We start from the raw sequence: 11176 nt of genomic DNA on the forward strand, positions 1-11176 counted from the left end.
CACTCACCACCGGAATGTTCCAGAATATAACTGTGAGAGAGCTCTACAGAGACTTGAGAGGATGACTCCATTCTAAGGTTCTTAGGTTCCTTGTTAAATGCAGGGGGTGAATAAGTGAACAAAAATTATCTCTGGGGATAGAACATGGGAGATGAAGCCAATTTAGAAATGAAATGAACAGGTGGGCAGCCTAATACTTATTCCTGTGGGGCAAGAAAGTGAGTACACACACATGCACACACAAACACTCTCAAAAAGAGCAACGTCACAAACTGCCGCAAACAGTACATTGGCTCAGAACAGACATTGTAGATGAGAAACACAGGTAAAGTGAGGGAACAAACACAGCCCACAAACACAATGCTCCCTAAATGTGCAGATCTACACTCAGGGTCACCAATACCGTATATCCCAACGATGCAGTCCCGTCATTAGGAAATCTAAACCCAGTCTATGATTTACAACACAGATCACGACACTTGAGCAAATTAGCACATTGCATTTCATGGCATACAAACAGCATACCAGTGTTCTTTTTCTACAGTACACAATACCAACTTGAACCAAATGTCTTTAGAACTTCCCTTACGTTTTTTAAGCGTATCCATAATAACTCCCCATCCACCCCCACAGTTGACTTTTGTGAACCAATGCTTCCACATTCATGTCTTCCTTCTGGCACTGACCTTGCTTATAGCTGCTTCATTACGTGAAATGTAATTACTGTTACTGGATTGTGTGACCTAGCTGTCTTGAGAAGTTTCCGGATAAAACAAACCAAAATGTACATTTTTACATTGTACTACTTTTTGGAATAACTGTGAAGATCCTAAAATGCACGTTTCAACAAAAACAGCAACATACCGTAGTTACCTGTAACTAAATAAGATTAGCCATGTGGAGAAATCTATTGAGGCAGCTGCTACAGATACAATCTCTAACTCGGTACGGACAGGGCATTTATATGTAAAGCACTTAGCGGCCTATTCAGTCAGATAGGCATGTAGAGCTATTAGTGGGTAATTACAAATTAAATAGCTATGCAAATGTTACATATAGCCCAGGGGGTAGAGTATATAGAAGGTGCCAGTGACCTATTCAGAATTGTATGACCCTCAATTCTGAGAAACTAGCTAACGTTGGTGCAATGTATTAAATTAACTGATTATAACTTAACAGCATAAGGTACATATCAGTGGTTTCTAGAGTTTCTGTCAGTACATTTTGGAAATAAGCGTACATCCCAAACTGTGAAATTTAAAAGACAGCATCCATTTTCAAGGATTCATAAATCAACCAAAAAATTAGAGACGGTATGGTTTTCATTTCAGAATATGAAATGGGAATCTCTACCCAAAACGGTGGAGTCCCATTCAAATTGATCTCTGTGTTATGCAGGCCCCACTCTTACCACCTCTACACACTGAAAACCCCAACAGTGCTCAGGACAACATGTGAAAGCAACCCTTTAAGAGCTCAAAAGAGCGGCCCTGAGAAGCACACACGCACACTGACTCCTCTCCACCCACCAGCTGCACCCAAACACCTTAGCCCCTCTCAATACAAACATGCACCCAACCCCTTACACCCCCTTCCTACATTTCTCCCGGTCATCCCCATCAATTTTCGTTAATTAGTCTGGAAGAGAGAGATGTTTAACACCAGGGGTTGGGATCAATTATTTTTCAATGCCAGCCACATTCTCAACAAAATTCGAATTCGTTTCAGTGTTTGAATAGATCAGAATGGGAATGGAGCTGACTTTTTTTGTTCGGTTGTCTGGTCAGATGTTGCTTCAGATATTTACAGGGCAAATATTTCATCCCTCTCCTTGGACTCTGACAATATAGGAAGTAATGAAAGCAATGAAAGCCATCCTGGCTAATAAGGAAATAAGGTCCTTGCGCATCATAAAGTCCTTGTGGTGTATGGCCAATATTCTTATGCATTATGTGATGCGCAGTCTTAGCATATTGGCTAACCAAAGACCCCAAAAGATCTTAAATCTATTACAAACTCATTACCAAAAATTACAGTGTTATATACCAACCTGGTCTCAGGGGACTATGCAGACCACATTATGTAAATTTTCGACAGACGAATTTGTAAGATTAATAATATATTCAGTAATATTATGTTAGGGAAAGTAATGTTAGAGTAATAATACAGGAAAAAAAACAGTAGGCCGTATTTCGAACCCAGGTCCCTCCACTCCACAGACTGCTGCTCTACCCAGTGCTCCAAACAGTAACTTCCTGTTAGAGGTGAGTAGTGGTGTTACAGGACCAATATGTTACTAGTGATTTTCTTTCTAATTCTAACCCAAATTTTAACCCTAACCACAGTATTGTGATACCTAACCTTAACCCAACCCTTACCTGACCCCCAGTGCTGTGATACCTAATCCCAACCAAACCCTAACCTTTTTCATTTTCTAACCTTAGCCCAAACCTTAACCTTAACCCCAGTGCTGTGATATCTAATCTTAACCCCAGTGCTGTGATAACTAATGTTAACCTAACTGTAACGTTAAAATGAATTTATTATATATTGTAGCCAATACTCGTCCCCTGATATGCATAAACTCTGTGTGGAGCAGTGGATATGGTGCCCGCCTTCAGACCTGAACGTTGTTGGCTTGAAACACGGCTCATTCATTTTGTGCACATTCTTAATGAATGATACGTTTTTGTACCATACGTTAAATATAAGTTTGTCTGGCTCGTATCATATTATACATTTTAATAGGGTTCGTAACATATGATACATTGTAATAGCATTCATAAGATGTTAAGTTTTAGCCAATTCATAATGTGTTATACCGTTGGTAGCGAATTGTAATGTACCGTAATGTGACGCAACATATCATACGAAATCGGGTGCCATGGATTTAGGTAAAATATTCTACGTAGTTGTCTGAGACAATGTTGCATATACCAACAACTTCAGGCAATCACCATTCAGGCTTCGAACCACCCAGGTTATAATGCATAGTACTTTCTATACTGTATGACCCTATGTGAACATGTGTGTTGCGCTTTATTCCCATTCCTTTTGAAAGAAGTTTGGTGGGAGAGTGTAGTTCTGTCCTCGGATACATCGGAAAAACGCATATACACACACAGCACAATGTCCTATGAATATTGGATGAACGTTAGAAATGAACATGTTGTTTCAACATGCCTCCCTGATCCACTTTCATACATACTGGGAGGGAACAAAGAAGGACTGCTTCAATATTTTATGTTAAACTTCAACCAACCTCCATTCCTCTGTCCCCTTCTCCCTGTTTCCATTCCTTTATCCTGTCCCTGGAATTTGAAAAGGGATCTTAAACTTCAAGCACAGCGCAGCACAATAGCACTCCATACAGAGTGCCTAGTTAAATAATTGAGCCTACAACGGCATGGAACAACGTTTTCAAAACGTGTCATAGATCAAAAAAGGGGTCTCACAATATATGCATCGTAAAAAACTGTGATTTCGTTGCAGTTACAGTTGCTTGACTTACACTGGTTGATGCTTATCATCAACGCTTATGCCTTAGATTTGACAAACTTTCTCAGCGAAAGTGAAAACCAAAGCAAGTAAACAAACAACAATCCAGAATCAAACAAGAAATCAGACATCTTAATGCTTGGGTAACTGCTACAGTAAATCATACTGGCGCCGAGGCTTTGCCTTATACAACAGTGCACAGTACATTGTACCATTTGGGAGATTAAATGACATCCAATGACCTAAGGTAACATTCTAAGAAAGCAGTTAGTTAGTTGAAAAACCAGACATCAATTTGATCTTCAGCAAATGAAAGGCATGTACATATTGAATTTTTCTGTATCTGCACACTTTAGAAACCATTCAGTGGTTACATCATCAATGAAGACCAGTGAGACAGTCCTAGTGGCAGCCATATATGCCCAAGCCACAACACCCCTTTCACCATATTTCAAGAATGTTGAGAACTTTTAACTCAAAAAACTTGCCATCACCTTGTTACATATTAGTCTTTGTCTTATCAGTCCAAAGGAACTTTTAGGTATAATAAACTGGCTGTTCAGTTTTTGGGACTAATTAGTGGTTTGCACCTGTAGCAGTGTGAAGAAGGAAAAGTTGATGCTAGAGGCTTGTTTTGTAGACAATCGGATAGAATAAGGCCTTGATATCCACTGCTTTTGGTCATTCTTAAGATCTTCCACAGATGCCAATTAAGAGAAATTCAATGGTTTAGATCCAACCTATTTGAAACACTCCCCAATCCTACACTCTAGAAAGAAAAAGGATTGTAGAGAATCCTTCAGGGTTTGTTCATAATGAAACTGTGTGAACTACACATACAAATGTAGGTGGAGGAGTGAGACACAATATCAGGAGAAAAGATATAGATTTGTTATTTAAAGAAACATAATAGAGCAAGGATACTTTGTTAGTCGGAAACTCATACGATCAGAGACAGAGTCACAGATGTCAGCCATACCTTAGTGATGAGGAAATACCTGAGTTGTGAGAGAGACAAAGGGAGGAGAGAAGAGAAAGAGTAAAGGCACAACGCACCGTGGAAAAGCCAAGGTCAACGACTTGAGTTGCAAGAGAGATGAAACTGGAAGTAGGACTGGAGATTTAAAGTGCGTCTCTCCGGGATATTGATCCGTTGTCTCCATACATAGAGTTGTGCAACCGCTCCCTCACTGACACACTGCACTGGGGGAGGCTCTTAGCACTATATCACACACCCCCATGTCCTCTCTGCTACAAATTGACAGAGAGTGATGGAAAGAAATTGAAAGATTTAGAGAAAAAGAGAAAGAGGGTAAAAGAGAGTGAACGGTAATAATATGCATCTATCGCTCTAAGGTTTTCATGAACCCATCAGAGCAGATTACATTGTTGACCTTATGCCGTTAACAGGATGGGGAACACTCTGAGAATGTTTGTGTTACGTCACAGCTTCCAACAACACATTGTAATCCTGACACACCAAACCCCCTGGCAACAATTTCCATTAAAGAATGCAAAGCCAAAGAGGAAGGTAGAGACTGTGTATGTGAGTGCATGGGTGTGTACACTCATGTAACGGTTGAATGTGTGTTAAGTTGTTGAAAATGCATGTGTATATTTAAATTTAGTGTGGTTATGGGGGCATGGCAAGCTAACTAATGTGTCTTTCGGGTTGGGGGAACATGTTATTTATTTCTCATTGTGTGTGGCCACAGGGCTGTAAATACACATTAATTATATACAATAATTACCTGCATATCCATCAGGTAGTGTTAATGGAGGAAGCATTACCATTAAATGAACAGAAGAGTGGGGGATAAGGCAAGGACTTTTTCTTAACCAGCCATGGGTGTTATAAAGAGATTTCATCCGTTAATTTGGCTAGGGCAGCAACCTCTGCCACTACTGCCGAGGGAAAGAGAGAAGGGGCGAGAATGTAACAGAGAAAAAGTAGATAAAAAGTATGAGATGGAGAAGACAAAGGGAAGGGTACAGTACAGCACTAATAATCTCCAAAAACCAACAAAGACATCATTGTTTTTTCATTCCCTCCACAGAACAAGCCGAAGGTTCATCAATCAGGAACAAGAGGCCCTGTGGGACCCCACTTATGTGCACCAAATTGACCTCTGACCCCCACATGGCTTACCCCAGGCATCCCATGGGACATAAAGGGGTCATGCATCCATCATGGATTGGTTGGATGTTGATGGAGACCAAGTGGTTCTGATGTACTTGAGCAGTGAGACCTGACATCTTCCATCTCCCTTTGTCTTTCTCTTAGCCCCTCTTCTCTCTTAATCTCCATCTGTCCACCTTCCCACACACCCCCCCTCTCTCCATCTGTCTCTGGCTGTCTCTTCCATACCCATTTCCAGCCTCTCAATATATACTTCCCTTTTTCTAAATTCAATTTCAAATAAAAAGAGCTTTATTGGCATACGCACTGGCACCCTGTTAATGGTTGGATGGCCTGATTAAATTATGGAGCACCATTTGCAGCAGACCCTCAATTCCTCAAGCGCTGGGATAGCTAGTCAGAAAAAGGCAAACTAGTTCATGGATCCAACAATCACCCCCCAACAATCACCATCACATACATATATACATACACACTAATATATCTTTATATGTTTTATTAAGATTTCGTTGGGACTAAATGCGCTGCTGGCCTGGGGTCCTATGGGGTGTGCTTGGATTTGTTCAAAGAACCCCAAAACCAGCTGGGGTTCTTTATATTCATGTCTCTTGGAAATCAGTTTAATTTAGGTGGGTGTGAAATTAAACAGCATTTTTTTTTTACAGGGTATAGGATATTATTCTTTTTCTGTCTGTCATACCACTTTCCAGCCTCAATCTTCCTCTCTCTATGATTAATGACCATCTGTCGCTACCCGCTACAGTAACAGGTCAAAGTGTCAGAGAGCACAAATGACCACCACTGTATGAGCATCAGAGGATGTGTGTGCACATTATTTTATGTCTTTAGCACAGACAAGAACATTTTATAAAACCATGTACTTACATTGCTGAGGTTAATCCCTGTACAGACTTTGATCTCTGTACTGTGTGCATACAAGATGTAAATGATGCCCTCCTCTTCAAACTGATGTTGCTACAAAACCTAATGCATGGTGGTTAGAGTGGTCTTAACAAATGTATTTATGCATTCATCTAAATTGCTGAGCAGTGAACCTTTGAGGGGAAACACACACACCTACCCAATATGCAAAAGCAGTTAACAGTGACTGATAAGCTCCTTCATGGTTGCAGCTATGCTAGGCTACACATCAGTGACTCCCAACCAAGCGTTACAGTAACATATTGCATTAGGTGCTGGAGGATACATAGGAACTGGACTGGTAATCGCCATGAATGTTTGAGGTGAGTGACAAAACTTTCAGATAGAAATACAAAGACACATTGAAAAAGGCAAATAATATACTATTAGCTATAATAACACATATACAGCTTAATGTTCCAACTCATGTTCCAACAATGTTCCAAAGCATTTGCCTACAGATCATGCCACAAGTGTTGACACCGTCCAGTCACTGACAAACAAAGAGCTGCTGCAGTGATTGAATGCATGCCCCATTTTGGCATTATGTGGGTTTTTAGACAACCACTGCACACTGCTGAATGAATAGGCATGAGTGGCTGAAGCATTAGACTGCAATTGGGCTGGTGAGGTGTATGTAAGCACACACAATGAAGGAGATCCAGGGAGAGAGCAAGCAAGAGAACAAGGCAAAGAAGCAGATAGGGGTCTCTTTAAGCCAGATGGTTCTGAGGCTCAGGTCACTAAACCAAACCACACTCACCTGAAAAAAAAGGACAGCATTCAGATAATGTGGCCAAAACAAATAATCAAGAAGAAAAATTACAATTAGATCCGCTATTGGAAGAAACCCACACAAAATGTAACTCTGACTTAAGAACCAGGCTGCGCCTTACAGTGTACCTCTTGCATGGCAAGAGTAAATACAATTCTTCAATTCTTGTCACAACAATTCTTGTCATCTAAATTGTCCCTTATTAAAAAGGTAAAGTCAGAGATAGTAATCTGGGAAACCGCGTCCCACAAAACAAATACTAAGTCTAATGTTTTAAATAAAACAGAAGAAAATCTAATATCAACTGGAATAACAAAAGACTTTGTGCCATATTAGCCATATTTACATATTTTTGATCCCCTCCTGATTTTGTACGTTTGTCCACTGACAAAAATGATTAGTCTATAATTTTAATGGTAGGTTTATTTGAACAGTGAGAGAAAGAATAACAACAACAAAATCCAGAAAAAACACAAAATGTCAAAGAATTTTATAAATGTAAGAAGTTATAAACGTATTTGCATTTTAATGAGTGAAATCAGTATTCAACCCCTTTGCAAAACATGACTTAGTACTTGGTGGCAAAACCCTTGTTGGCAATCACAGAAGTCAGACGTTTCTTGTAGTTGGCCACCAGGTTTGCACACATCTCAGGAGGGATTTTGTCCCACTCCTCTTTACAGTTCTTCACCGAGTCATTAAGGTTTCGAGGCTAACGTTTGGCAACTCAAACCTTCAGCTGCCTCCACAGATTTTCTATGGGATTAAGGTTTGGAGACTGGCTAGGACACTCCAGGACCTTAATCTGCTTCTTCTTGAGCCACTTCTTTGTTGCCTTGGCCGTGTGTTTAGCGTCACTGTCATGCTGGAAAACCATCCACGACCCATTTTCAATGCCCTGGCTGAGGGAAGGAGGTTCTCACCCAAGATTTGACGGTCCATGGCCCCTTTGATGTGGTGAAGCTGTCCTGTCCCCTTAACAGAAAAACACCCCCAAAGCATAATGTTTCCACCTCCATGTTTGACGGTGGGGATGATGTTCTTGGGGTCATAGGCAGCATTCCTCCTCCTCCAAACACGGCTAGTTGAATTGATGGCAAAGAGCTTGATTTTGGTCTCATCTGACCACAACACTTTCACTCAGTTCTCCTCTGAATCATTCAGATGTTCACTGGCAAACTTCAGACAGGCCTGTACATGTGCTTTCGTGAGGATGCAGGATTTTAGTCCTTCACGGCGTAGTGTTTTACCAATTGTTTTCTTGGTGACTACGGTCCCAGCTGTCTTGAGATCTTTGATAAGATCCTCCCATGTAGTTCTGGGCTGATTCCTCACCGTTCTCATGATTATTGCAACTCCACGAGGTGAGATCTTGCATGGAGCCCCAGACCGAGGGAGATTGACAGTTCTTTTGTGTTTCTTCCATTTGCGAATAATCACACCAACTGTTGTCACCTTCTCACCAAGCTGCTTGGCGATGGTCTTGTAGCCAGTTCCAGCCTTTTGTAGGTCTACAATCTTGTCCCTGACATCATCAGTAGGGAATCAAATATTTTTTTCCCTCACTGTAGCTTCTTGCCACACCCAAAAGTATATTAAGTAGAATGACCAAACAATATAATTATATCCTCTGTCTCTCACTTTTTCATCATTGTTTAATTCATTTACCTATTAATTGTTATTACTCACAGAGCACTACTCATAAGATAGGCATCACAGTATAACTTGCAGCTGAATATGTCCTGGCCTGTGATTATAAGAGTAAGATGGGCCTGTACATTTTTACTGATCGTTTGTTTTCTTTATCATTTTCCATGTACTTTTTCTGTAATTATTCACTTGGCAATAGTGGCTACAATCCATTAATGTCAATATAGAACATATTGAATTTAAATTTTGTCTTTCAACATTACGACTTTGATATTTGTTTATATATTTTGCTTTGATCATGTATGTGGCAACACTGTCCTTGCCAATAAAGCCTTTTGAATTGAGGGACAGGAGAGGAATTAAAAGAGAGAGAAAATTGCTTTTCATAAAAACCTAAAATATGGCACTGTAATTTAATCTGTGTCCACAGCTGACAGCAAGCGGCAGCCCACACTATTAAATATATATAGTAACTTTTTATAGGACATTGACGGCAGAATGGACAAGAGCTATGAAAGGAGGGCGAGGAGGATGAGAATGATGAGACAGAGGATGGGAAGCAAATAGGGGGAGTAAATGAAGGAGAGGAGCAAAGGGCTGGGAAGGGACCACCAGCGAGTGTCAAGGAAGGAACAGCTGTTTGAGTGAGACCCGGGGGGTTGAATGTAGTGTGCATATGGGGAGTGAGGTGGGACGGGGAAGCAATCAGGTTTGTGTATATATCTGTGTGTGTGTGTGTGTGTGTGTGTGTGTGTGTGTGGTGGGGGGGGGGGCGGGGTGAATGGGCTTGGGGATGGGGGGACAGTGTGGGGGGTGGGTGCTTGGAGTCTCCATACTCTGTGGCCCAGCAAAGAACGTGGTTCAATTTGCATTGGCCTTTCCTCTGCTACAGGAGATTCACTTAGACCTGACACACGCACCAAAAAATTATTGATTTCTACCCTAGCCAACTTGCTGTGGCTTCCTTACAGGTGCAAATTATGACACCAGATTTGCTATTTGAAACTGGTGCACCAACACACGAGGTTTGAAACAGCACAGAGTGGCAAGTCTTTCTCACCTGATCAGATGTTGTTACTCCTCAGTAAAAACGTGCAGTTCTCTCCATTCCCACTACAGCGCAGGCGAAAGGGTCAAAATCCTACAAGTGAAAACAGATCCAATCCTTAAGAATAGTAATGTTCCGTTAGATTCCAAGTGTGCGCGACAGATTCAGATGTTGCGAGCGAACAACGTACACTCACTCCCGGTAGAAACGACCTCTGCCATACCAGCTTTTTCCGGAGTGCTACACACTCCCTATTCCTACAGAGTGAAAAACCCTCTCGCGCACACTGTCAAACACTCCCACGACCCGTGGAGAACACAGTAAGCGAGGGAGCTCCGGAGTTCCAAAAAGAGGGTGAGCGGATTTAGTTACCGCGAACAGAATGCACTCTGTCAGGGTAGTGAGAGAGAGACAGCGGAGTCCGGGGCTTCTGGAGGCACACCGACACACTGTCTCTCTGAAGAGGATAGAATAACGGTGGGATATGCGAATAAAACCTATCCTTCTTTCGGGTTCTCAAATAGTTTCCTTCTGTCTTTCTGAATCTCCCAGCCTCAGCTTCGCGCTAACACAAGCAATCCTGCTCTCTGGACTCAGCACTCAGTAACTGAGAGACGTAACTCCCGGTTCCTCCCCCACGAGCTCAGTCCGTCCGGTAAACATGCCCCTATTTTCTCAGCCAATAGGAGTGAAGAGCTTTTCTAACAAGCCACAACCTGAAATACAATAGACAGTGCAGCAACACACAGACAACCAGCCGTACGGAGAACTAAACCTGTAAACATTTGAAATAAATTCATGAATTAAATAAATGTATCAATAAATATATTTATACAGAATCAGAATTATTTCCCTATTTATTCCTTGATAATTCATTTCTGTATATCTTTATTTTATATTTATTTCCATAATCTTATATTTCTGTAAATATCTGTGAAGACGGTGAGTGCAGTTTTAGATCTTTGGCACGTCCCTATGTTACCAATCACTATTCCTAGTTCAAGCACATGCATCGTTTGTGCATAGGTGACATGAATAAGGTAGCCTATAGAAAAACGGAGAGCAGTTTTTCGGAAAAACACAACGTCATTTAAAGTGAATAGACTACGACAAGTGAAATGACTATGAGAATGGCGCTTCTTTG

At 41.2% G+C, this 11176-nt stretch overlaps 1 protein-coding gene across 3 annotated transcripts in view; it reads right to left on the reverse strand.

Annotated features, from left to right (window-relative positions):
* Positions 1 to 10686, reverse strand: part of large2 (LARGE xylosyl- and glucuronyltransferase 2) — a 158713-nt gene extending 148027 nt beyond the window's left edge. For 2 of the 3 annotated variants that reach the window (XM_013131117.4, XM_013131119.4), the window contains exon 1: positions 10045 to 10686. The gene's annotated coding sequence lies outside the window, so the exon portion shown is untranslated. The remainder of the gene's footprint in view (positions 1 to 10044) is intronic. The other variant, XM_013131118.4, reaches the window with a different exon arrangement.
* Between the last annotated feature and the right edge of the window lie 490 nt (positions 10687 to 11176).

The sequence above is a fragment of the Esox lucius genome, chromosome 2 (assembly GCF_011004845.1).
Source record: "Esox lucius isolate fEsoLuc1 chromosome 2, fEsoLuc1.pri, whole genome shotgun sequence".
Classification (NCBI taxonomy): Eukaryota; Metazoa; Chordata; class Actinopteri; order Esociformes; family Esocidae; genus Esox; species Esox lucius.